Source organism: Sitodiplosis mosellana, unplaced genomic scaffold, assembly GCF_009176505.1.
Source record: "Sitodiplosis mosellana isolate CC-2019 unplaced genomic scaffold, AAFC_SMos_1.0 Smas_scaffold_6165, whole genome shotgun sequence".
In the NCBI taxonomy this organism is placed as follows: domain Eukaryota; kingdom Metazoa; phylum Arthropoda; class Insecta; order Diptera; family Cecidomyiidae; genus Sitodiplosis; species Sitodiplosis mosellana.
The window spans coordinates 4375029-4400871 of record NW_022601406.1 but is presented as its reverse complement, the minus strand read 5'-3'; the positions used below and the strand labels follow the sequence as shown (position 1 = coordinate 4400871).

The 25843-nt window shown below is 38.2% G+C and overlaps 2 protein-coding genes across 9 annotated transcripts in view; one reads left to right on the top strand and one right to left on the bottom strand.

Moving 5' to 3' along the window:
- The window catches only part of LOC129574889 (putative uncharacterized protein DDB_G0279653), a 95048-nt gene that overhangs the window by 31321 nt on the left and 37884 nt on the right, over nucleotides 1–25843 (top strand). The window lies entirely within an intron of this gene.
- Nucleotides 14155–25843, bottom strand: part of LOC129574893 (cysteine--tRNA ligase, cytoplasmic) — a 349418-nt gene continuing 337729 nt past the window's right edge. The window contains exon 10 of the mRNA XM_055457517.1: nucleotides 14155–14165. The gene's annotated coding sequence lies outside the window, so the exon portion shown is untranslated. The remainder of the gene's footprint in view (nucleotides 14166–25843) is intronic.

The following is a 25843-nucleotide window of genomic DNA, read 5'->3' as shown; positions in this document are numbered from 1 at the left end:
CGAAGAAACCGTTGATTAAAAAAAAACTGGTGAATGCATTTAGCAACTGAAATCATCCCGAAATTCGCGTTCACTCAATGAGAACAGAGCAAACAGCAATAATAATTATGTACCATTCAACCGTACAATTAATATTCTTCAGGGTGCGGTGTGTGTGCGCGCGTTGCGCCTGTTTATTTGTTATTTAAATATTACTGCGAAGCAACTAAAAACCCGAGACAAAATTTCGCCACACAAACGCACAAACACAAGCTCATTGCTTTCTTACCGCAGCAGCGTGTGTTTTTTCTACTTTGCTCCGCACAAATGACAATAACGAGAAAAAAGAAGCCGAATAAAAAATGAACCTGGTAAAAAACGACGCCAACCACGAAAATGCTTGTTAAGGGAAATATGTGTGTGTTTGCACCGCATCAAAATAAGAAGAATGGAAATAAAAATAAATAAACAACAAAAATGAAAAGAGTAAAATGTAAATTTATAATAAATATCAGCGTGACGACGACTGTTTCGTATGCATACATACGCACAGATTTCACTTCAGCCGCGCCGAATGGAGCCGAGAGATTTTGAAGCGAACATCACACGCGCGGGAAAGAGAATGGTTAATGCCATTGTGTGTACATATTCAATTCCCATTTCGAATAATATCGACACACTCTCGTATACCACCCGCTCCTTAACCAAATAACAATCAAATTCTTAAATTCTTGACATGCCATATCTAACCAATTCACGCAAACATTTTCATTTTGCAACGGCTGCACACCAAACGAAAGGAAAGGAAAGGAAAAAAATTAAAATACCGCCTGCAAGAGAGAGAGAGAGAGATTGAAAGACAGTACGACAGCGGGAAGGAGAGGGAGAAAGAGCGAGCGAGAAAGTGAGCAATGAGCACATATTGAAGAAGCGCCACCAATAATCATAAACAGAATAAAGATAACAAATCAAGTAGAAAAACGCAATTTTAGCTGTGGCAAAAGGCGAAATAGAGGCTTCTACATAATAATTTAGATATAATAATAGAAGCTATAGAACCAAATCCCATTGACAAAACCCAAAAAATCAAGCAATTGATGATGAGCAGCTTACTGACGTATTTGAGTTTAAATCAAGCCACAAGCCAAATCGCACGTTGCGATTTTATTGATACAACCAATGTGGAAACACACAATCAAAAACACAAATTGGCCTTATTTTCATCAGAATTTATCGCAGAAGTGCGATTGAAATTGGACTTTTTACATGATAGACATGCATTGTAGATATGCTTAAACTATTGAACATTCAAATTCTATGGTGCATAACACCTATTTTCTTTCGAAAAAATATCACATAGTGATCTAGTGACCTTTAAAGTCCATTTTTGAACATATATTTAATTGTTTGTATGTAAATTAGCTGGAAAAATGAGTTAATGAGTCATAAAAAATAATAATAAATCATATATGATTGACTACACTCATATATGTATGAGTGTAAAATCGATGGAAATAAGCTGAAAGAACGGCTATTTGTTTTGCTTAACTCATTTTCCTACAAATGTTTTCATTTTTTTTTTTAAATCGAACGCTCGATCAAAATGGGTTAAATCTGATTTTCGCATGAAATTGTGCATACACTTTTCACATTTCACATGAACCAAATTTCGCTGTAAAAATTATCGATCCATTTAGTACAAAAGTTTCCCCTAAAAAACCCCTCATATTTTAGAAGTTGGTTGCTCAAAGTCTTTTGTCTGTGTCAAAGGCCAAGTTCAATCGAACAATGGAACATATCAAGAAAACAGTCGAAAGCAGTAAAAAAAATTCGAAAAAGGAAAAAATCGAACGGGAAAAATCAAAAGCCACGAAAAGACAGAGAGTGTGTGTATGTGTGTGTGTGAGCGAGAAAAAAAAATCGAAGATAAAATGTATGCAATTGTGCGTGTATCGTTTACATTTTTTTTCTTCTCCGGTGAAAAACTTTGTGCCAACTTTCGAGTAGTCTAAATGAAGGCAATCGATATGCGAGAGGGAAAATTGATCTCATTTTATTCGTCGCTGCTCCGTCTGTGTGTGCTGTCGGTCGATTGGGAATGAGGGTTTGGAAGCTTCAATTTAATGGCATAAGCCGTAATTCAATGTGTAATTTTAGTGTGCAATTCGGTGTGGATTCTTTCTCGTTTTTTTTTTTTCATTCGGCTGTCGTTGCGTCTGTTCGCTCATCTCGATGCGTATGCACTGAGCTCAGCATAATGATTGTTTATTTTTCCTTTTATTCGTATTTTGCGTTTTGTTTGCGTGCCCATTCATTCGATTTCGAAGAGACGATGGATGAATTCTGGACTCGCATTTTTAAACAACTATCCAAGACACCGCATTGAACGCAATTACGGTTCAATCTATTCAAATGGGGCTGCCATCTAAAACAACAACAACAACAACCGAAAAAAATATTGCTTTAAAAATTCACCACCCACCCACGGGCGTCCTCCCAAAACAAAACAAACAAAAATCACACGCAAAATGAAGAAATAAATTTTAAGTGGAAAATCGAAATAACAATGGAATTCGCAGTGCGAACAACAACGACCAGGCGAGTTGTTTTTTTTTCTCATTCGAATCGAGCCCAGGTAAAAGTATTTGAGAGAAATGAAGAGAGAGAGAGAGAGAAAGAGGGAAAAAATAAAATATCGACCAATAAACCAGCATTGCATGATGAGCGAAAGAGAGGGGCAAAAGCGGAGACGCGAAAAGTTGCCTTAAGACATTCAGCATTTGGCTACGAAAAACCTATAAATATTATAAATAATCGTCATTGGTTTTGGTGTTACGAAAATTTGCGAGTCTTAGCCGACAGCGAGTGGGAGAGAGGGACAGAGAAGAAGAAAAAATCGAAAGAAAGACACAAATTAAAGCGAAATGAAAGACAAAAAAAATGAAGAAAGGTGAAGAAGACTGCGACAGTGGGCTGAAAAATAGAGAGCGAGAAATTGTCGCCAAAATTGGAAAACATAGATAGATAAAGTGAGCGATAGCACGAAAAATAACAAGAGTATCCAAATTCGATAAAAAAAAGACGAGAAAAAAATCGCGACTAAAGTTAAAGTCGATCAACTCATTTCCCTTGGCTGAAGTAGTCGTATATGGTGATTGCTGCTGTTTTCAATGTGATTATTTTCATTGTGATTCGAGAGCGTGCGGGTGTCGGTCGAAAAAGACATCAATTCTCGACGCGCGCGCGTCCATGAAGGAGGGTGTAAATGAATAAGGAGACAATATCGACAGAATTTCTTCTCTTTTTTTTTGAAAATGTATTGGACTGTAAAGAAGTCAACGGAATATCGAAAACAATGGATGCACTGCACACTCCATATTAATATGACCGTGTGTTTCGAAATGATGATCGTTGGCGCACGCGAGAGACCAAACGCGAAGGGTGTGAGTCGACCGAAGAGAAGAAAAAAAAAACGAGAAAGAATTGAGAATAAAAAGCAGCAATAATAAGTAAATCTATTGTTGGGGCGGAATGAAGAGCGGCGTGCACAGTTGGCATGATGTGGTGCAGAGTTGAATATAAAAATCGAGTAAAGAATGAGAAATCAGTGGAAAACCAGCAAAAAAAGCAGCAAGTAGCAGCACCAACAGTAGCAGCACCAACAGTAGCAGCAGTAGCAAAAGCATCGGTTTTAACGCACAGTGTGCGTATGCAAAAAATCAACGAAGTGAGAGATGAGACACCTCGACCTCTGCGTCGTATTACAACAGCACGTTCACGCGCGCTGTCTTCGGCTTTCCTTCGACACAGACGCCGATGTGTTTTTTTTTCTTCATTCGTTCTCTCTGTGTCGGTGCGTTGGCATTTTTTTCTTCGCTTCTGTTCATATGCTGAAGGTGACGGATGGTGTGGTATAGTATTAAGTTAAGTATTATAATACTCTTCAGCTTGAGTTCTTTGAAAATTGTACTGTGTATGCTGCTGTGCTGTGCCAGTGCTGTTCGCATAAACAGCTCTCCCTATGTTCCATTGAACAATTTCGGGTGGTTGGTTTGTTGTGCGCGCTGCCACGTTGTTTTTTTTCCTACCATTTCACATGGTGCAACTCTCAGCATTCGGCATTTATATTCTTGGCATTACATTAAAAAGTTTTCTGCCAACCCACAGATATTACTATTAGATATTTACCTATAGCTTTCTCTTCGCATCGAGTCTCTTTTTTTTATCGACATTCTTGTCCTCTTGTCTCTCTTCCTCGCCCTCGCTCCAAACAAATTCGGATTCGAGAGATTCCGTTTTTCGGCTGTCGTTTTCTTCTTGGCGCTACATCGATTTCGCAATGTATTGATAGGAAAATCAGGGTGAAGCAGGCTAACAAACAAATCAAGTGAACAACACAGAAACGAAAAGAAAAGAATAACAAAACAAAAACGAAAGAAAAAGAGAGCAAAAAAAAACCTGTACATTTCGAATGCCGGTGCTCGTTCCCTTCCAATGCCAAGATATATTTTAAAATTTCTTAATGTGACGTGTGTGTGGTATGCGGTGTGGTGGCTGGCGACATACTCTCCCAAACCTTGCCACCTTCCACTCTCGAATTGAACACGTTGACAATGTTTTCCTTTGCTCTTGTCTTCGACGGCTCTGCTGAACTCATTTCGAGAGACGAGACAAGAGCGTGTCGCCCCGTTACATTTGATCGCACTGTATTGATGATGATGCGGCTGCTGCTGCTGCTGCTGCTGCTGCTGTAGTTAAATTTGGTGTTCGATTTCGATTTTTTTAACCCTCTTTGTTTCGACGAAAAATTGCTCTTCTTCGAAATGTACACTGGTTGTAGCGAAACGAAGCGGTGGTGGGAGAAGGGCAACGATGCCATTGTTTGCATTAAGTTTTCCATACGGCAATTTTTCCAACGCACCAATTCACACCAAAATCGATTCACACGCAACCAACAATGAAATCGAAACCGTGCACCAAAGATTTGTAGTTAACGGAAATGAAGAAATCCAAAGGAAGATTAAAGCATAATATATTGGCGAAGCGTTTGCCGATCAATGCACAGTAAATATGATGCAGGTTTTGGTGTAGACTGTCGCCATTGCTCTATTTAAATCGATTTTTATGGCCAACATAAACAATCGTAACGATTTTCAACGACATCATTTATGCGGAAACATTGGAAATTTTGCACAAGTTTTTTACTGCTGCGTTTTGATGTCGTGCTTTTCATTCAGATTCTGTGCTGAGGGTGTCATTGAAAATATTTCATATTTTGGAAGTGTTTTCGATACAAATATTCTCAAGAATCCAAAGAAACATTACCTTGATAGAATGCTTCTTTGGATTCTTTGGAAATATCAAGGGACATCGATTGGAAAATTTGAATTTTTTCGATTTAATCAAGCTCATTAATTAGACTCTCACTAATTAAATTGTAAATGGGGAATTTTTTTTTCTCACTAAAATTAAGTCGCGCTGGTCTAAGTCCAATTTATTTTTTTGCAAAATTAAAACAAATATTCCAATTTTAAAGTAAAAAGTGGTAAAATTTTAAAATTTCACACATTCAATAGGTTACTTAATCTTGAACGTCTTATCCATGCATAATCTATTCTTCAAATCATTCATCGTTGTGACCATGTTATGTTTGCTTCAAAAGTCATGTGAAATGGCATTTGTGCGCACCGAGTAAACTTTGATGTGTTCAAAAAGGAAAACAAATCAATTCGTTGAATTTGAAAATATTTCATGGTATTCTTTGCACTGCCTTCCTCACACTCGTTAGCAGAGCTTCAATGTGACGACAAGCACTGGATTGGGCTCAACGGCTGCTAGTGAATCGATGTGATCTGAGGCGCCAAACACGATATGGTGACATAATAATGTCAAAAAATACACACATGCCACACGACAGCCCTCGTGTGCTGCTGAAAGTGTCAGTGAGTTGTTCATTCATGAGAAGAAAACAAAAGGGCTATCAATCGGAGCGTTATGCGGACACATAAAACATTTCACACAGCGCGGTACACAGGCATTTTTCTTCTTCTCCCGCAAAATCACTAGGGGCTTCTATGTCGGTTTGGCACTCGAATTTTTATTCACAAATTCGCGCTCAGTGCCATGCATTCGCAAGGCTGCCATATGATTTCTATGTAAACATTCGCACTCGCATTCGTATAGCAGTCGTATTTCGCTGTTCTCGAACGTTCTCACGAATGCGAGTGCGAATGTTTACATAGAAATCATACGGCAACGTTGCGAATGCATGCCCAAACACGAATGAACGAATGAATTATGTAGTCACAAGTTCGCTGTCATAGCCGCATTCGTCGCATTCGCGAACATTCGAATTTTTGTTCTGAAATGCGAATGCATTCGCAGCATTCGCGAGAGATAAATCCCCTTAGCAAAATCATCGTCTCTTGAGTGTGTGTATCATCGTCTTCTTGGGTGCTGACGTCGTCGTCGTCGCCACTCAATGTTGACATGAGAGCGTGTATTACAAGCATAACTTGTCGGCAATAACGTATTTTTCGGATTAAATTGTGACGGAGTGACGTTCCGTAGTACGGCTTTGTGCACATTTTTTTTTCTCTATCTACCCATTCTCTCGGTGAATCTCTTTTCAATGTCATGCCATTGATTTTCATCACGAATATTGCAAATGTTATCGATTTCAACCACCTTTTCAATATTGCACAATTCTGCAATGTGGCTTATTGAAAGCAAAACAAAATTCAAACGGCGACTTTATTTACATGCATATTCTAGTTTTGATTTCTTCGATTCAACACTTTAAGCAAACTTTTGTGTCATTTTGTTGGTATAATTTTGGCCTTTTGAATATATTGAGATTCGTTTGGTGTGCGACAGAAAAACAAGTGCCCCTCAATGAATCACTTCTCCGATCGTCTCACTTCTTTCTTTGGCCAGATATTCAAATCACAACCATGATGAAATTCGTCTCAATCCCGAGTCAAGAGAGTTTATACACCTTTTTATGCGAATTGCATTTTATCCGTTACGTAAATAAACCCATTTTGACTATCGTTCAATATTTACTTATTTGTATATTTAAGCTGCTCATAACAAAAGAGAAAGGGCCCAAGAAAAGAGAGAAAAAAAATACTACCGCATGACTGAATGAGCAATGGTGGAAAAAAAACCCGAGCAACCAAAAGATTCAGCTAGTGATGATGATATGCGTGATTGATTGTGCAGACTGGTGGAAAATACTCGTCGACACCTCCCTCCTTTCGAATTCGAACCCAAACACGACACACTCACGCACAAAAACCCATCACAATTTGTCAATGGATTTGTGCAAACGTGCAATATACTTGAAATTGGTTAACGCTTTCAGTGGTTCCATACTTACGGTATTTAGGATCAAACAAATGACCATAATAAGAACTAAATAGACGAAAGTTCATTCAAGGCTAAGAAAGTAGAAAAAAAATGAGAAAAGAAAGAGACAGATTTTAGAACAAAAACAACAACAAATGATTGTTTCAAAGAGGGAAAAATCTAAAATTTACAAAAAAAAAACCGACGTGAAGTACCGAGTATATTCTTGGTCGATTTTTTCAAAAAAATCTTCTAGAGGGAAAATAAATATCTTCAGAAACGTAACAAAATATTCAGAAATGAAGACAAAATATGTTTTCTCAATAAGCAACATGTTTCTCCATTGAAAATCATTTGAACACACCCAGATGGTCATGATAGTGGATTGTCAATTACCGATTGAATGATAAGTGGAATGGATGTGGAGAAGCATATTGGTCAGTTATGTGAGCAACGGCCGAAATGTGTGCGAATGCAAATAATGAGCTGTGAAAGAGGCAACGAGAGATCGCCTTCAAATCGTTTTATGCAAATAAAATGAAGTTTTGTATAGCACGAGTGGTGTATTTCGGTGTGTGTGCTGGCATATTTGTATAGCCTAAGGTACTTTGATGGGCAATATCTCGGATCGTTTTCTTATTATTACAGTCGTTGCGAGAGCGATTGCATGAGGAATGTGGGTGGTTGGTTCGAGGAGGTGATGGTTTTATGGTATACAGAGTGTGAATGAACTAAGATATGCATCGTTTGCGATTTTTGTTTGATCATCACATTGATAGTGGTCGTGTTGATGCTTTGTGCACACCATTTCACGAATAATGTTGTTGTGCGAGCCGAGCATCGAAAATCAGCTAAACCATCTATATTATAAATAATATGCGATCTGCAAAATGCTATCCATAATAAACACAAAATGCTAACATAAACAAAATATGCGGAGCCATAGAAAAGCGCAATAATATCGACGAGCATCATATGTACATCGAAACATAAACATTCAACGCAATATGCAGTTAGTTAAGAGAAGAAGCAGAACGAAAAAAAAACTTATGTATATTACGGGCACTGATTGAATGAATGGTGAAAAAATGAAATGCCAAACACTTAAACATTCATGCGTCGTTGTTGTTTTGATATTGCAAAACCATATATTCAGATCACACCGATTGTTTGACGATCACGGACCGATAAAAATCCACACGCTTGAAAAAGTTTGAACGTAAGGACAGGGACACACAGCTGTTCGTTATTACATACAAATCAGAAATCAATTTTCGCCATTTTTTATTTATTATTTTTTTTTTTTTTTTTTTGCTCCTTTTCGACAATTTTCTAATCCATCGGTCATATTTTGACTTTCTCTTTCGCTTATTGAATTCTCTATTGTTAACCGAGCTATACTTTTCTACCTCTCCATTTTCTTTCTCCCTTTCTTTTCCACTTCTAATTTCTCTGGCTGAATTTTTGCTGGGAATTTTTTCTTCAACTGTGAAAAACAATGGGATGAAAACCAAATGTTTTGTATTTGTCATTTCAAGTCCGATGCGTTTCTTATCGAAGTTCATGCGATACGTTTTATGTTTGAATGCATATTTTTCTCGGATTAACTCGGTAGTAGACCGCTGTCGTCAACATACACACACACACACACACACACGATTTGTGTTTTGCTAATGCTCAGTGAGCCAATGGCCCAATGTGAATGCCACCTGGAATAAGTGACGCCATATCATCTGCACACTATCTAATCCATTTCAAACACCCTCTCCCTCGTACATTAGCACGGTTACCGTTGGTTTCTCTCTGCCGTTGCCGCAACGTACAGAGCCAAAGAGAGAGAGAGAGAGAAAAAACGAGCACATTGATTTTAAAGTTTCCCCACGTGCACACATCTTCTCTCACTTGACTGCTGCCACATGATTTGTGCGAATGGATGCCTTGAGTTGAGTGAACTCTGGCGGGCCGACAATTTGAAAAGGGTTGAGGCGACATTTATTTTATCGAAAATTTATTGTTTTCGGAACATACACCAAATATATTCTAACACACATTATGACCAAATGGTCGCCAATTTTTTTTTTGTATTCCTTTCAAGGCGCAGCAACAATTCACACACAAAATATACAGTCATTTGCAACAATAAATTTATTTTCGTTTTTTAATATTGAAAAAAATTACAGTGTATCGCAATAATGTGGAGAAGGGAAAAAAACACTTTTCGGATTAGAACAATCTCTTGATCCAAATAAATGTGGAGAAATGAAATGTGCTGGTGAAGAACAAAATATTGCCAAAAATGAACTTGAAAAGTTAAATTTTCAATAACATTTAATATTGACGTCAAGGAGTGCTAGTCGGTAGTATGATAACTATCCTTCGAGACACGTTTGTGTTAGTAATTGGCATAAAATTCTTGAAGCACTGAAAAAAAATGCATAAATCGTATTCATAATCTGAAAACCAAAACACAAATCACATTATATCAAATAATTAAATTTTTCTAATAATCGGTTAATTGACATTCGGTTTACTTTAGCAAATACTCCAAGTGAACAATGGGTGTCACTACCGAATGCTCGTACGTAAATCTTGTTTTGAGCCAAAGCCAGAATGGTTGATGCTTCTGAGTATCCAACGGAAATAAATATATCGACAATATCGGAATCATTTTAATTGGCTTGCATATTGGATTGGTACGTCAGCAATGTCTCAACGATTTTTCCCAATTGTAACAAAAAGAATTTACTATTTAGTTTCTTCCAATTAAAAGTTTCAAACACACTCCTTTGTTTTTACAGTTCTGCTTGCTTTGCCAATTGAAAATTTAGAGACTTCTCGTCAATAGCGTTGAAATCGTTTGAGATATTTCCCTTTACTGATATAACACCATTCGTGTTTTTTGTTGCATTCTAACCTTATTTTTTCTTAGCAATTGGCCAATATTCAAATGTTGCCTGTGTTTTCTCCCTCTCTTGTGAAATGACGAAAATCGTTGCGAAAAAGTTACCGTGTTCGAAAAAGTGTGTTGAACTAGAATTACGAAATCGAGAAAATCGAATGCGGGGTCAATGTCGGGGATGAATGAACTTAAAAAAGGCATCATCATCGCGTCAGCAGCAGCCGCATCGTGGCAACGGATCAAAAAGCCGATTGTCCGAAACAAACCGAATTTGTCATTTTAAACGATTTTTCGCAAAAACTTTCCGACCATTTATTTTAAAATACTTGTGTGCATTTCGCATTTTGATTTGACCGAATAAATTGCGAGCGATGCACGACACATTGTGTGTTTTGTGGCGTTTAATTTTTCAATCCCATTTCAGCAGCTCGAACAAGAGCTGATGGTTTAATGTCTGGTCAAGCCATTACGGTTTGTGTCCGTTTTGTGTGATGTTCGTTCGCTTGTGCTGTTGTTGTTTTTTATTGTCACACATTGAATGAGCATTGGTTGTCGTATTAGTTTAAAATACCTGATTGAACAGGAGTGAGTGCGAATGGTAGGAACGGTGGATAGGGAACGAATGCCAAGATACCATACAAAACAATGATTAAAATAATAAGCGTCGTATTGTAAAACCATCAATGACAGAAGGCATGCAATTTATGCTATCGTCAGCACGATTCGGACAAAAAGCTTAAGCAATGTGAAAAGGGGAGCAAACAAGCGGAAAATATATGCATGTGTGTGTGTATCTGTATCTAGCTACTACATTAACATTATTTTACATTTCACCACTTCAACAACAAATATAATCCATAGCGTTGCATCTCTCCGTTCTCTCATTTTCAGTTCTCGGTCTCATTTCAATGGCAATCTAAGCGTATTGAATTGAGTTTTAAGTCAGTTTTAATTATTTGAAAAGAGTTTTAAACTACTAAAGCGCTGGCCAACAATTGAAAAACAGAAAAAAAGAGGCAGAAAAACCAACAAAGAAACATGCCGTATACATTCCCATCTATATTGCTAACGAAGAAAATAGAGTGAGAAATTCAAAAATGATACGCATTAAAATACATTATGTACTTGAGGCGATTGCTGCTTTTAAAGTTATCTTCACTCTCTTTGTTTGCCGGCTCAAATACAAACACACAGAGATGCCAAAAATCGACGACCAAAAGCATCGAGATGTTGCTACCCGAATTCTAATTCGTACACAGTCCACTCTTCAATGATCGCCCAAATTGCATGTGGATAAATGCTATTCATAGGGCTGAAAGGAGCAGTGCTTAGTACACCGGATAAAATATGCCCAACTCTTCCATCAGTGATGTGCACACAGACAATTTTTCCTTGGCATTGTTGTTCGAAAATGCAAAAGTTGTTTGCAAAATTCGCCCATCGAAACTAAACATTCTTCGATGAAAGTGTATTATTTGTTATCTAGTTTTGTTTTGGAACATTTGAAAAACAAACAAACGAACGAACGAACAAACGAGAAAAAAAACACACCAAATCAACAAAACGAAAGAGTTTTTCCACCCTTTTACTAGAACCCGAAAAGGTAACGCTTTTGTTTGCCGAATCATCGATGATTCGAACTGTACACAACTTTTGATTCAATGGCATTTTTTTTTTCGTTAGTTCGCCTCAGTTTTCGGCGGCGAGAGTTCTCAGTTTTCGGCCACTCTCTCGCAATGGCTTTTTTTCTACGTCAATACGTATTGTTTATTCGTTGTGAGTCCATCGGTTGGCTAGCAATTTCAACAGCTCGTCAACGACTCTATTGACAAGTACTGAATTATGTATGCGCAAACACAATTATACCGATCACCGTCATTCTAGCCCGATCCAAACAATGTGTGTATGTGTATACAGTCCACTTCACAACAAACGGCGTGACACGGTACAATGTTGTGTACTTGTCACGGTTTTTTCCACATGCCAATACACAACAGACATTAGATTCGCACACATCATACTAATTCTCAGGATCTAATTTAACAATTAACGCGACTAACGCGCCTGTTTTGAAATGGAAAAAAAATGTAGTACAGTAGAAACTCAGGAAAAAAAATCAACCAAAGTGCACAAAGTGTAACAGCACGAGCTATGTGCACAAAACAATAAGAGCCGAAAGAAGCTTGGAAATTCGCTTTAAACCAACACGTGTTCGGTTTTTCTAGGATTTTTGGTTCTGCTTTCATTTCGCATCGTTTCAAGCGACTACATATGATACCGACACTCAAACCCGGATATTGAACCGCAACGTATTTTCACTTCTGTTCACCCATTCTTATTCAGATACACACTAGTGGCTAGGGTTTAAAAACGCGTTATTTTTTTCAGTGTTTTCTAAAAACGTTTTTTTACAGAACCGTTATATAACGCCCAGAAACGTTTTTTTCGTTTTTTATCGTTATTTCTGCGGTATTTTGGACTGTCAAAAAAACACTAGAGAAAAATAACGTTTTTATAACACCGTTTGCGGTATTTGTCGAAACGTTTGTAAACCCTACTAGTGGCTGAACTCTGCCATTGGCCGATGGGTAAAAACACGGTTTTCGTTTGAAATTTTTCGCTTCGATAAATTTGTGCAAAGAAACAAGTGCAAATCTTTGACGTTTCGAACAAACGTTTTTACTCCTTTGAATCGAAAGGCTTATGATGCTCAAGTCGAGTATTTACTCCTTCTGCTGGATTTTTTCCGGCATTTTTCATCATATTTCTATGCAGAAAAACATTGATTTTCCCGCATTCAGCAATAAATTCTTCGTTGACAATAGTTTTTCACCTTTTTATATTTGTTCTGACGTTTTTTGGTTGTTTTTGTTAACATTTTTACTCATTTTTTTTTGTTTAATTTGAGAACTAACCGAAGAATTTGAAATTTTTGAACATTTCTCACTTTGAAAGTGAAAAAAAGAACGAAAAAGAATTTTCAATAAGAACTACTTTGAGTTTTTTTCTTCCAAAAATAGCTCAACGATTTGCTTACAATCGCCCAAGATCTAAAAAAAAGTCAAAAATACAAAAATTCAAGAGATTCACCAGCATTGTGCTCATCGCCTTGGCTGTTGGTTTGTTTGGACGTAAAAGAGATAGCCCAAAGCTTTGTCAATTTCCACATATATTTATTTATTTTTCTAGAGTCGGTGTTGATGTCCGTTCATTTCCATTTGTGTTCTATCTCTTCACCAGCCAACACCATTCTAAAGCTTGAGGGATGATATTTTTCGTTTGTTTTTTTTTTGTCGTTCAACATCAGTTCAATTGGTTTACATTTTTAATTCACTCGCTCGAATGTTTTTCTTTAATTCTTTCCGTCTCTTGTTTTCGTTTGACAGTTTGTCGTTGTTATTGTTTCATTTTGTTGTTTTTGTCCTCTATTGTCATGGATCGAACTAGACTTTACCTTGCCAATTCGAATTCCACCTCATTTCAAAAGACTCTGACCGAACGAGAGAGGGAGAGAGAGAGAGAGAGAGAGAGAGAAAACAGAACAGCCGTATCGATCGCGTTCAATTGCATGCTGACCCATTCCAACGATGAAAAAAACACATTTGATTTAAATTCACTTTGGCATTCGGATCGGTTGCTTTCTGCGATATGTCTCTTTCGATTATCCGTTTACCGTCGTCACACACATACACATACAGCGTGTTAGTTGTGGGGTATTGGTCATGAGACGCTTAGCAAAAGCGGTCGACAACGAATCGATGTCATATATTATCGAAAAGAAAAAGCATTGTCGTTCATTTTGATCGAGACGAGAAACCCGCAAATGAACGACGACAATATTGGTATTCCTTCTCTCAACACTTCCACTCTCCTGATGTTTTAAGACGAGAAAAAAAAGGATTTTCTGCTTTGAAGCAGTTGTTTTCAGTTAACTCAATTAATCATTTGGTGTGTTGTTCGGTTTCTTTGTTTGGTGTTGTTTTTCCTCCTTCTTCTTTCGTTTTTCACCTTGAATTTTGACAAAGTTTTTTTTTCTACCCTCGCGCGTAATGACGTCAAAATCATCTACAACGGTGCGATTCGGTTTGGTAAGGATGTTGTCGAGAGTGTGACAATAAAATATTATAGCTGGCATGTATCACATACATACAGCCTCAACCTCAGCCATTGCCTCATCCTAATGTTGTTGGAGTCAATTAATGTTTCCGTTATCGCTTAACGGAAAATGCTTTACAATGTTGTCTGACACACAGCACCCGAGACGAGAAAGAGAAGAACACGGCTGTTGAAAAAAAAACAGCAAGCGAATGAAAGCAATATAGCTGGCAAAGCACACCGAGCCACTGTGAGACTAATGCGGTTGCGGCAAAGGGGGAGAAACAAACGAAGGTGGGAATGGAAAGACAAATATGAGCGTATACATCATATCATGCTCCTTGTTATTAAATTTAAACGGTTTCGAAAACAGAAAATCGGCACTCGACTACGAAATATGTTCAGCAGCGGAGCTCGGTCGAGAAAAATTCGACAGCAGTATGTATCAAAAGGTCTACACAATCGGAACGAACGAACGAATGAAGATGCATTGGCCGAAAATGAACTAAGTGGAAATACCGACGAAGCGATAATCCACCAATTTCCCGAGAATCGAATTGACCAATAGACCGATCACTTCCGTATGAAGAATTCAATTTATTATTTTTTACCCCGCCACTCAAACCTTTCTAGAATATTTTGGCTGCCACTGCCGCACACGTTGGCATCTCATCGCTTGAGCACTTTTCGGCGAAGTTTATAAGCGGTCCGCAACAGAAAAAAAACCGTGAATTTTTATTGGAAATTCCCTTTATCACATTCCACTTGAGTGTGAATGGGTGAGTGGTTGGGCGATGCTCACACTTTCATTCAAGACAAAATGTACTTTTTTCTCTCCATGTCTCAATATTTGAATCGGCATATAAATGTACATATTCATAGAGAGGGAGAGAGAAAATCGGTCGATACACCGAAATACAATCGACGCCATACGGACACGAATAAGTAGAAAATTGTTTTCAATTTTCCAAGCATCGGCATAAAGTTTTGATTTAATGAGAACATATGTGCAAAGATATTTTCGTCTTCTTCTCCACATCTATTGATTGCCGGGGTGGCTGCGTGTGTATTTTCTCCGATTCACCGTTTATTTTATCATCGTCGTCCTTTTCTTTGCCGCCACTTCCACCGCTATTGTCGCTGCTGCTGTTGTTGTTGTATTTTGTTCTACATTTGGCATTTCATTCATTCCGTTTCTCACTCGTATGCCTTTCAATGTGGATATTTATCGTCATAAATAGCGATGGGGTCCTTTCCCCATTCATTCCATCAAAATTTAAACAGTTGCTCGTTTGCATTCTGCTTCCTATATACTGCTGCTGCCGCCTTCGTTGCTGTTGTTCTTGTTGATGTTGTTGTTGTTTTATTATGGGCCTCGTTATGAACACGTGGAGAAAAGAGTGAGTGGCATTTTCGTTGAAAAATAAATCTCTTTCTTTCACTTTGCTGAGCACCATTACGATAAACAATTCAATTTAGACGGCAATATGGTGTGTATGTGTGAATCGGGACGGCACGGCCATCGTCGACGGGTGGCTGTGGCGGTATGAGATGAATGCCTGTATTTATGCGATATGATTATTATCAGCCACTTTTTCGTTTTGACAATATATTCACATACATGCCATGCAAATGAGCAACTGAATCGACGACGACGACAACGACAACGACAACAACAGCAGTGCCAGTGGCAGTGATACTGCTGCGAATTGGCCCAATGGCTCATTCTTCTTCACAGTGTTACGACATTCTTCGAACACCGTGTTCAACATCGCTTTTATGCACGGAAAACACACAATAAAACTTTATGCGACTAATGATGCCTTCGTGAAAAGGTGCACCATTTTATGGATGCTACCACAGTGTATATTCGCTCTCAATCTCTCAAATCCCTTGAGAGAGAATCCATCCCGCTTCGAATACTCATCATCACCATATATATATATTTATGCAAAATGTACAGTCGTTGACTGGCTCAGCTCGAACTACGACATAAATTAGCATCGCCATCCAAACAAATTATTTTCTTTTACACATCTTTTTCAATTTCGTGAAAAATTATCGGCGAATTATTATTTTACTTCGATTGATAACAATTCGAAAAAGATTTCAATTTTCTGCGGGAAAGAGGTAAGGGTTGGATAATAGGATCTGAAAGATTCACGCGAGTGTTGTATTCAAGTGTTAAGAAAAGATTTGATGAAAATTGAAATAAAAGAAGAAAGGAAAAGAGTAGACTCAGTAGAGGAATAGAAACAAGGTAGGATGAATTGTATAGAAAATGATTTTTGGAGCAAAAAACTGAAAAGAATTTGGTTTTTAACCACCATATGGATCATGGTGGTCCACATTATGAACACGATCTAATGGAATTTCTAATTTAAAAATATGATTTTTCCTTTTGATCCATATTGTTAGCGTTCCGGAGATCTTTTCTTCGAAAAATACCGGGTTAAACATTATTTTCTACCGAAAATTCGTTGAATATGTTTTGATTAAAAATTCATTGTTTTCCCTTTAAAGTGTTTTCCACTCATCAAATCATGAACTACCGCCGCACATGAACTATTCAAACTGAAATCGTTTCAGCAATTGTAAATTAGAAACCAGAAGTGGAATGTATGTGCGTTGTGTCTGTGGTTTGTGCAAATCAATAAAAATCTTTATGAAATATTACATGTTTAACGAGGATTTTTGCTCCCTCTGCCTTGCTCTTCCTTTCGCCCACTCGTGCATATTGTAACCGAGAGAATGAAAGATCTTTGTGTATTTTAGTGTCATAATTCATTGTGTATGTGTGACGGTGGTTTGTATTGGCCAGACCGAATGGTACTCTCTCTTTCGTTGAGATGTCGGCTGGCAGCCGGAGTAAAAACCCGGTTAAATAAATGTGAATGTGTAGTATGTGTTCGGCGAATGAGATATGACGGTGGTTGTGTGGAATTAAATGCGCGCGTTATGCGGTTTGCATACATTCTGTTTCTCACATTCAATTTAGATTATCCGTTTTTGAGGGTAGTTTCGAGGCAGCATGTGAGCTTATGTGTGGCGTGGAAAGATTTGCGATTGCTTCATTTATCTCAAATAAATGTATGAAGCGTGTTGGGTTAGAGAGACACATTATAGACTGTCGAGAATATATTCTCTCTCTTTTTTTTCCTGGCGAGTATGTGCACCTTGTTATTGTTGACCAAACAGTGAATAGACAGTGCCATTGAGTGATGGTATGGGAAATGGCATTGAACACAAGAATAACCACGACGAAAAAAAAATCTGAACCGAAAAAAGTGGCATCCTAGATAATAACAACAACAGCAGCAGCAGCAGCCTTAGCATTTCTCTTAAGTCAACAACGAACCGAAACATTCATTTTTATCAGTGAGCAACACAGCGAAAGAATTTGTTCGTAGCAACGTACACAAGCTCAGCCAAAAAGTATACACACAACTTGCATTTACTCCAAACCGAACACAAACATTCACATTTTATTTTCAATAATAATAACAATAACTGGGGCGACAGCAGCGCCGGGCACCGCATCAATAAAACGGAAAAATGCGAAGGAAATGTGAAGGAAAATACCGTAAATACGAGGAAAAAAAAGGAAAAATAAGTAAATAAATAAACAAGAAGCAAACAAACAACCATAAAGTAGTGTGCTGAGTTTGTTGTTCAATTTGCCGTTGACGTCGAACCACAGAGCGAGAGAGGCGCTTGAGACACAAATACACACATGACACATGCTGCGGAGATGACATTTTGCGTCATATTTCTTCTTTCTGCAATTTGTGTGCGACAATGTGTCGGTGAGAAAACAAAGCAAAATGTAAACAAATTTTGGTCTTTTTTCACGTTTGTCATACCAAAAAGTGACGAGCACAGCGTTTTTTTTCTTCTTGGTTTTACTCGTGTTTTGCATGTTACAAATCGATTGATTGTATTCGAAGCGAAGAGATTTTTCGTTGAAAACCCCAACTACCACAGAGAGATAGAAAAAGAGAAAGTGAGGGAGGAAGAGAAACTTTTCGCTTGCAAAACACCATCAAATCAAAGCAATAATAAAAATAAACAACGCGACGGCTAAAATGTACTAAACAAAAACAATAACAATCACGAAATTGGATGAAGACAGTGGAGTCGCACGCGAGTGCGAGGCAGCCAAGTTTTTTGGCCGGGAATCGTTTTCAATCGAGTTAAAGATGTAATTTGTTTCGCGCGTCTCTCTCTCACACACGCAATTTTTGTCTCTATACCTCCCTCTCTCTATCTCTGTGTTTCTTACTCTCCGACTCCCTTCCAATAGACTGCGCTGTCCCACGCTTACACAACAATGAATAATAACAAAACAAACTTCAACTCTTTAGCAAGTTTTTGGACTTTCGACTGGGCGTCTTTCTACGCGCGCCGATTCGATATGCAATCTTATAAATATCCGCATGTTCGGCGGAGGCAATAGCAGCAGCACAAAAACCATTCGGGTTCGCCTTTTGCCCATTAGCCTCCGTATGCACACAAAAACACAGTCGTCAGTTGTGTTGTACACGTTTTTATCTCGATTGTGTGTATGTTGTTCTTACCGCTTTAAATAGGCTCGATTTACCGCTTTTTATCGGCTTGGGCCGCTGCCTCGATTTGATGGCGAACGCGCCACACAGCGCGATTTATGGAAAGTGATGAGAATTAATTAGACGACGTTTTTGCCCGAAAAACGATAAACGAGTGCCGACGACGACGACGACGACGACTTCATCATAAACCGGATTCTGATTTTCCGCATTAAATTTCAATATTCGTATTTTTCGGACCAACACGACGCAATGGGATTTTCAAACTAAACATACAATTTAATTAATTCAACGAAATTGGAAAATTTCGAGATGAAAAATCAGGAAGCTTTTGGTTATTTTATATTGAATCGAAGAATTCGATGATGGTTTTTTGTATTAAAAGCCTAGTTTTCGACAATTTGTAAAATTTTTTGAACTTTCTTGCCTCAAAATTGACGAAAATCCTGCTTTGCGACTGCAAAAAGTCCAACTCTTAGAATGAACAAAATCTTCAGAAAAAATCAAAAATGTACAATAAGTTCCATTCGAAGAAGAATTCTCCGTGACTTCCCGCGCCCAAACAAACCATTAATTTGTGCAGAAAAACAGAAAAATTTCTCCCGAAAAAATGGGCATAATTATCATTAGACCTAATTATAAATCATAAAAGTGGTCACAAAGTAGCCGAAATGGTTGTTTGAATGTTTTGTTCTGTGGCCAGCGCGAATTTAGAGCTCTTTGTGGCCGGGGTGCGGTGAACAGTCACACGCATCTTTGCCATTGATTCGTAGCACACACACACACACACACACACTAACACAGCGAAACATATAACAAAATAGCTTTTTGTAACGACTTGAAGTTTGCCCGCGGCAATCATCGAGATGGAATGCACGAGGGAATACACACGAATGCGATTTATATACGAAACACACGCACCGCAAATCATCGAATAAAACGACTTTCAATTGTGTAAAATGTATTCCATGAATAAACGATTGTTTGTAAACATTCGGCGAGCGCGTTGGAAAACTTGAATATTTGCGTTTTATTGCGATGGTGTTCACTCTCTCCCCCGTTTTGCCTATGGTTCCCGAAGCCGTGGCAAATGCATTAAACATTCGCGATTATATCCTGCGGATCGATTTTTTTCCTCTTTGCTGCTGCTGTGTTTGGCTGAAAGTTTCGGTAATGTGCTTATTTTATGTATGTTTTTTCTCGTCGTCGATCGATTTGCGCCAAGGATAATTAGTTGCTAACATTGCATCCGTATGCAAAGCCAAATCAAATATAAATCACAAGTAATATGCAAAATCATTGAACCGCGAATCTCGGAAAAATTGACAATCAACCATATTTATGGAATATTCGCGATTCAAAACCGCACAATGACAATTTCACATATAGTTTGAGTTAACCAAAACTCATCTACAAGATGCGAAATGTCTCCTTTCCTCCGCTCTCATCCTCCAGCGTTTGGCACGAGAGTTTGCTTGAAATAAGCAAAACACACGCGAATCTCGTTCGCTTTTTATGCGGTTTACATTAGTGCGATGTGATTGTTTTGCTTTTCGTGTATCGTTTGTGTATGTGGAAAATAAATAAATATGGTTCAATAAACCGAGTTGTACGAAAGTCATAAAACGATATTGTTATAACCGTACTTTGGTTGTTTGGGCTGCACGTCATGCGTCTGGTGCTTGCTTGCTCTCACTCTCTCTATCTCGGTTTGACGGTGTCGGTAAGTTGTGCTTAGAATGTTGGAATGTTCCACAGTGATAAGCTCTCGCTTGGGATGATGTCAGAACGTGTATCAATCGAAAGCGACTGTGATTCACACACACACACACGCACGCACGCACGCACCACAGCCCCCTGGTATAAACCGTTTCACGTAATGTTTTGTGATGAAAAGGTTTCTTGCCTGTAAAACGACTCTTCTTTTCCCAACGGAGGTACACCAATCGTTTTGTCCTGTGTTTTTTTTTTTACATTGCTTTGAGATACAAAACCAAGCTTTTTTTTCTCGTTTTTTTTTTCCTCTCTTTGCCTTCCGTTTTCTGGCGAAACTCTGAGTCACTGCTTTTAAAAATCACAAGTCACATTTCTGTTTGTTTCTCATTTTATTTCTGTTTCGTTAACTTTTTACCATGAAAAACAAAACAATTTTCATCATAGAAAAAAAAAAACGAAACATTTCCCCGTTGCATCGATTACATGCAATTCAATCTGATCTCGGTACAAGTTATTTTTTTTCTTTGGTTCTTTTTTCCTCCGGCTGGCAATGGTGGGGAAGACAATTTGAATGGCGATGGCTTAATTTTATTGCTTTGGCACAAAACTTTAACGCTGTGGCTGCATAAGAAATCGTCGATCGACAATGTCATAAAACAGTTCAACAAATTCAATTCCATTGGACTGGTTTTTGTGTGTGTGTGTGTGTATCTCTCTATTTTTGGCTGCTAAATTTTTGCCGTTGTTTTGTTTGTGCTCGTCATTTTTATTGCCTTTTGTTTCGGGTTTCACCGAGAGAGGAAGAGAGAGTTTCGACTCATTTTCGGATTTTTACGATTACACTTTGCCAAAATAGACTTTTAATACTTACTAAATTACTTTGTTTAGATTTTCACAAACTGATAGAGTACAAACCGGTACAAATTTCCGACGATTTCGCAGACAGATCAACGAATTTTGCTCTCTTTTTTTGCCTTTGTTTGGCTGGCTTACTTACTTTCGCATCATCTAATAACAATATTTCTTTTCATCTTACTCGGGAATACCAGCGATTCAGGCCACTTTCGAAACGATGGCATTTGCAAGACAAAAATGAATCGCTAGTGCAAAAACAAAGAAATTTATCTAAGTTAACTAAACTCAAACGGGCACATTTGCAGATCGAAAAAGTCATCAAGAGAAAAAAAAAAAAACAACTAGTCAAAGTGAAACGTAAGCAGTTTTGCATTGACCACTTTTGCATTGTATGAATGAAGTGTAATCAAAATTCGGTTGAATCAAAACGATGAACGGTGCAACAAACTTGCGGCGAAAGCCCATGATTTTGGGTTACATTAAATTCAAAATGGTTCAACGTCGAAAAACTTTGCCATTTTATCAATGAAACGGTTTAGATGTCACTAATTTGAAATTATGCAGTGTACATTCCATTGAAGCAATGAACATCACAAGCAGGAGCAGTGTCAAAGGTACGATGAACAATGACCATGTCGTTAAGTGATGCTCTGTTAACGAATTATACTCTTTCGTTGAATGATACTTTAGGTTTTGGAAAATGATGCTCTTTTCGAGTACCAGAGAAGAAAGGCAAGTGGAAATGGGAGAGTAAAAGGGAGAAATGTGGAAAAAATAAAGAAAGAGAATGAGAATGATAGAGAACGATGAAGAGCGATATAGAACGATAGAGAATGAGAATGAGAAAGAGAAAGAAAGTGAGAAAGATTATGTATAAGGGGAAAAACACGGGTCGAAGGGAGGAGAGGAAAAGGGAAAACTGCAAAAAATAGAAAACGTCTGCAAAAACAAATGAAAAAATCAGAAAAGTCCAGAAAGAGTTAGATAGAGAAGGAAAAAATATATGAAATCATTTAATGTAAACGAGAGGTTCATCGTCTATCGAAAAAAAGTCCGCCATCGCCGTCACCGTCGCCGCATACCAAAATCCAGTGCGAAGTGTTTAAAGACTTAGCACCGTTCATTCATATGATATGACAATTTAATCCGGTCTTATCGCCTGTACGTTACGCGATCAGAGTGTGTGTGTGTGTATGGGTGTTTGTTTATGTGAATGGGTGCCAGTGTGCCAAACTAAAACCGCATACCATTTTCTCTTCACTAAAACATGAACTCACTCACTCACTCAGTCAGTCAGTTTGGAATAGATGTGTACTCGAGTGGGATGAGTGCGTGTCGGAAGCGTCAAATCGTCTTCTCAAACAGCTCAACGCCACACGCTGGCAAAGTTCACATCATCAATGGCAATAGCACAACAAATCACAGATATTACATAGAAAAATCACCGACTACTGTCTCTGGCTCAATGTGTGTATGTGGCGATGTTGATGGACTTGTCAATAAGCGCAAATGCAGCCCATTGATTCATGAAATGTTGTCTTTTTTCTCTTCGGTGTGCTTTCACAAGTCATTTATAAATCGTAGGCAATGTGGCCAAATCGTAGGCACCGACTGCTATTTGACGAAAGTGTTTAACTCTTTGGCAATAAACTAAGAAAATCACCCACGTCTATACACATTTTTTTTTACGACTTGGGATACCGAAAGAGTGATAGAGAAATCGGTTTCATTTATGATTTTTGCGTGTTTATTTATTTGTGCCATTTAGTTGTTCGCATCATTTGCGGCATCGACGATTCAGATCCAAATGAATCGGTAGTTGTCGCCATTTTGTGGGCAAATTTTGCTTTCTTCTTCACTTTGTCGAGAAAAAAACCTGATAATTAATGAAATGGAACACAGCGACAACGCACAATTTTAATGAGTTTTTCTCCTGCGCTCTCTCTCTCTCTCACTCTCACTCTCTCTCTCTCTCTCTCTCTCTCTCTCTCTCTCTCTCTCTTGCTCGCTATCTAGTTCCATTTGTTATGCATGAGCCAATCGATTGGCTAGACAAAAGAAATCACACCGATAAACCGTTTTTGCACAAACCTATTACGCATATTACGGACAATTGGTCGATATTTGATGGCAAACCAAGATACGATTTCTCTCTCTCTCCAGCTCGATGTGTGCGTCTTCGAATTGTTTATTTTCTATTGCAATTTTGTTGTTGGTGTCGTTGTTTAGATGATTTTTTTCTTCTTCTTCTTAAATGTCTTGGTTTTGTGTCTTCTTTTAACTGTGATTGTTCAATCGGATCGAATGGAATTGGATGAGCATAAAACCATGTAATGGTTAATGGTGTGCAGTGGATTTTCATCTCTCCTTTCTCTAGTTTTTTTTTTCATCTTCTTCGTCGTCGTCGTCGATTCTACTCTCTTTCCACCCATACCCCATATTAGCCATTTCATTTGTTTGCCAGTGATATCGAATCTCGTTTTCGATTCGTGTTTGATCGATATTAGCGATAGTCCAGCCAATATTGTCCGCTCGAAACCATTTAAGCACCACAATGTGTGCGATTGTCTAACGCGATGCTCTTTCGATTGTGTTTTGTATGTGCATGTGTGTGAACACACATGGTTTTTCGGTCGGAAGGGAAGCGCACGCGACCAGAGAAAACAGCGACCGGGGAGAGAGAAAGGAAAGGAAACAAATGTGGAGTGAGTCAAGGGAAAAATGCATGCAACAAAGTGAATTAGTGCCATTTTCGATTCTTTGACCAAACAATACAAACGTCAGCAATCACATAAATACACCGTAAGAGTTTTCGGAAGGGATACGCTAGAGGAGAGAAAAAACGAGAGAATACCAGAAGATAGATCAATACCACATATATATATATATATCGAACGTGTTGACCAGAGCTCAAGCTAATAATTTTTCCCTCGTAAATCGAAAAACCCACCGATGTTTTTTTTTCTTTTTGGGGGCCACAACAACAGTCACAAAGAATACACGATGCAATTTGAAAAAATATATGCCTAAAAAGAACATGACATAAATTCTAGCAATGAGATATTGAACAGTAGCATTTCGACACTTTTTACACAGGGTGAACAATCAATAAATTTAATTGCAACGGCTAAACAACACACATAGCCATGGGGAGATTTTAAATCGACCGAAGAGTCCTAGGAAGCGACCAAGGAGTCATAGGGGGCAAGGAAATATAGGTATTACGTTTACAATTTCTTGTTTCATGGCTAAAATCGAACGAAGAAAATTTTCATTTCCGCAAAAAGTAACAAAATATCGGATTTTTTTTAGAATTGTTCATGGGAGGGAGCAGCTAAGCATTGCATCAATGTTTTTATCTTTGTCCATTTTCGTCATTGTTTGATATTTTTCATCATTTACCGATCTGATTTCAAATCTTTTCTCTAATCCAGCCTATTTCTGCCTAATCCAAATATCCTTCCCTTCTCAAAGGAAAAAATTAATTTCGCGATAATGAATTAAGCTCAGTCTCCCTCTCCCTCTCTTTCTCTCCCCTTCTGCCTCTTGTATGCGACATAAAACTGGAATTGATATCGATGAATCAAAATGTTGTCGAAAAATGGCTCATGTGTTCGTTTTGTTTGCCAAAAATGGGCAATATTAAATGGCCAGCATAAATATGGAGTGAAAATGTGAAGTAAAATGTGAACAATGGTTATGAATGCCGAGAAAAGTGGCAAAATGTTCGAAACATTGAAGATAACCGAAGCTGAAACACAATTGTCGTATTGTTTGGCCCCGCATCGAAACGAATAATAGCCGTAAATAGGATTCATATGCAGAACGCTCGCGTGGCAAGAATCGCTCGGTCATTTTTTGTTACTTCTCTTTTACGCTCTCTCTCTCTCTCTGTGTGTGTGTGTGTCTCTCTGTCTCACTCTCAGTCTCTGGTTTCCACCATCTCCCCCTCTTGGCCGGACGGTTGTTCACTCAGTTAGACATTTTGAGAATTGTCGTCGTCGTCGTCGTCGCTGAGTTTTGTTATTGCCATTGTTTTGTGTGTATGTGTGCCGCTTTCTTTTTGCCGATTAGAGAGATTCGTTCATGTGTCGTAATGTGGTGTTGTTGTTTTTATTGTGCTTAGTCAGCGCAATAGTTTTGTGATTGTGGTGTGGGTTGCATTTGGTGTATATGTGTTTCGATATTACGGTTATTGATGCTGTTACATGGAATGTGTGACGAAGAATGAGAAAGAGTGAGAGAGTGAGAGAGAGAGGGGGAGAGAAAGAGAAAAAGCTGTCGACACATCAGTAAAATGGTCAATGGTTGAGTTTGGTTTTACCATGACGGTTCCTTCTCTCTCTCTCTCTCTCTCTCTCTCTCTCTCTCTCTCTCTCTCTCT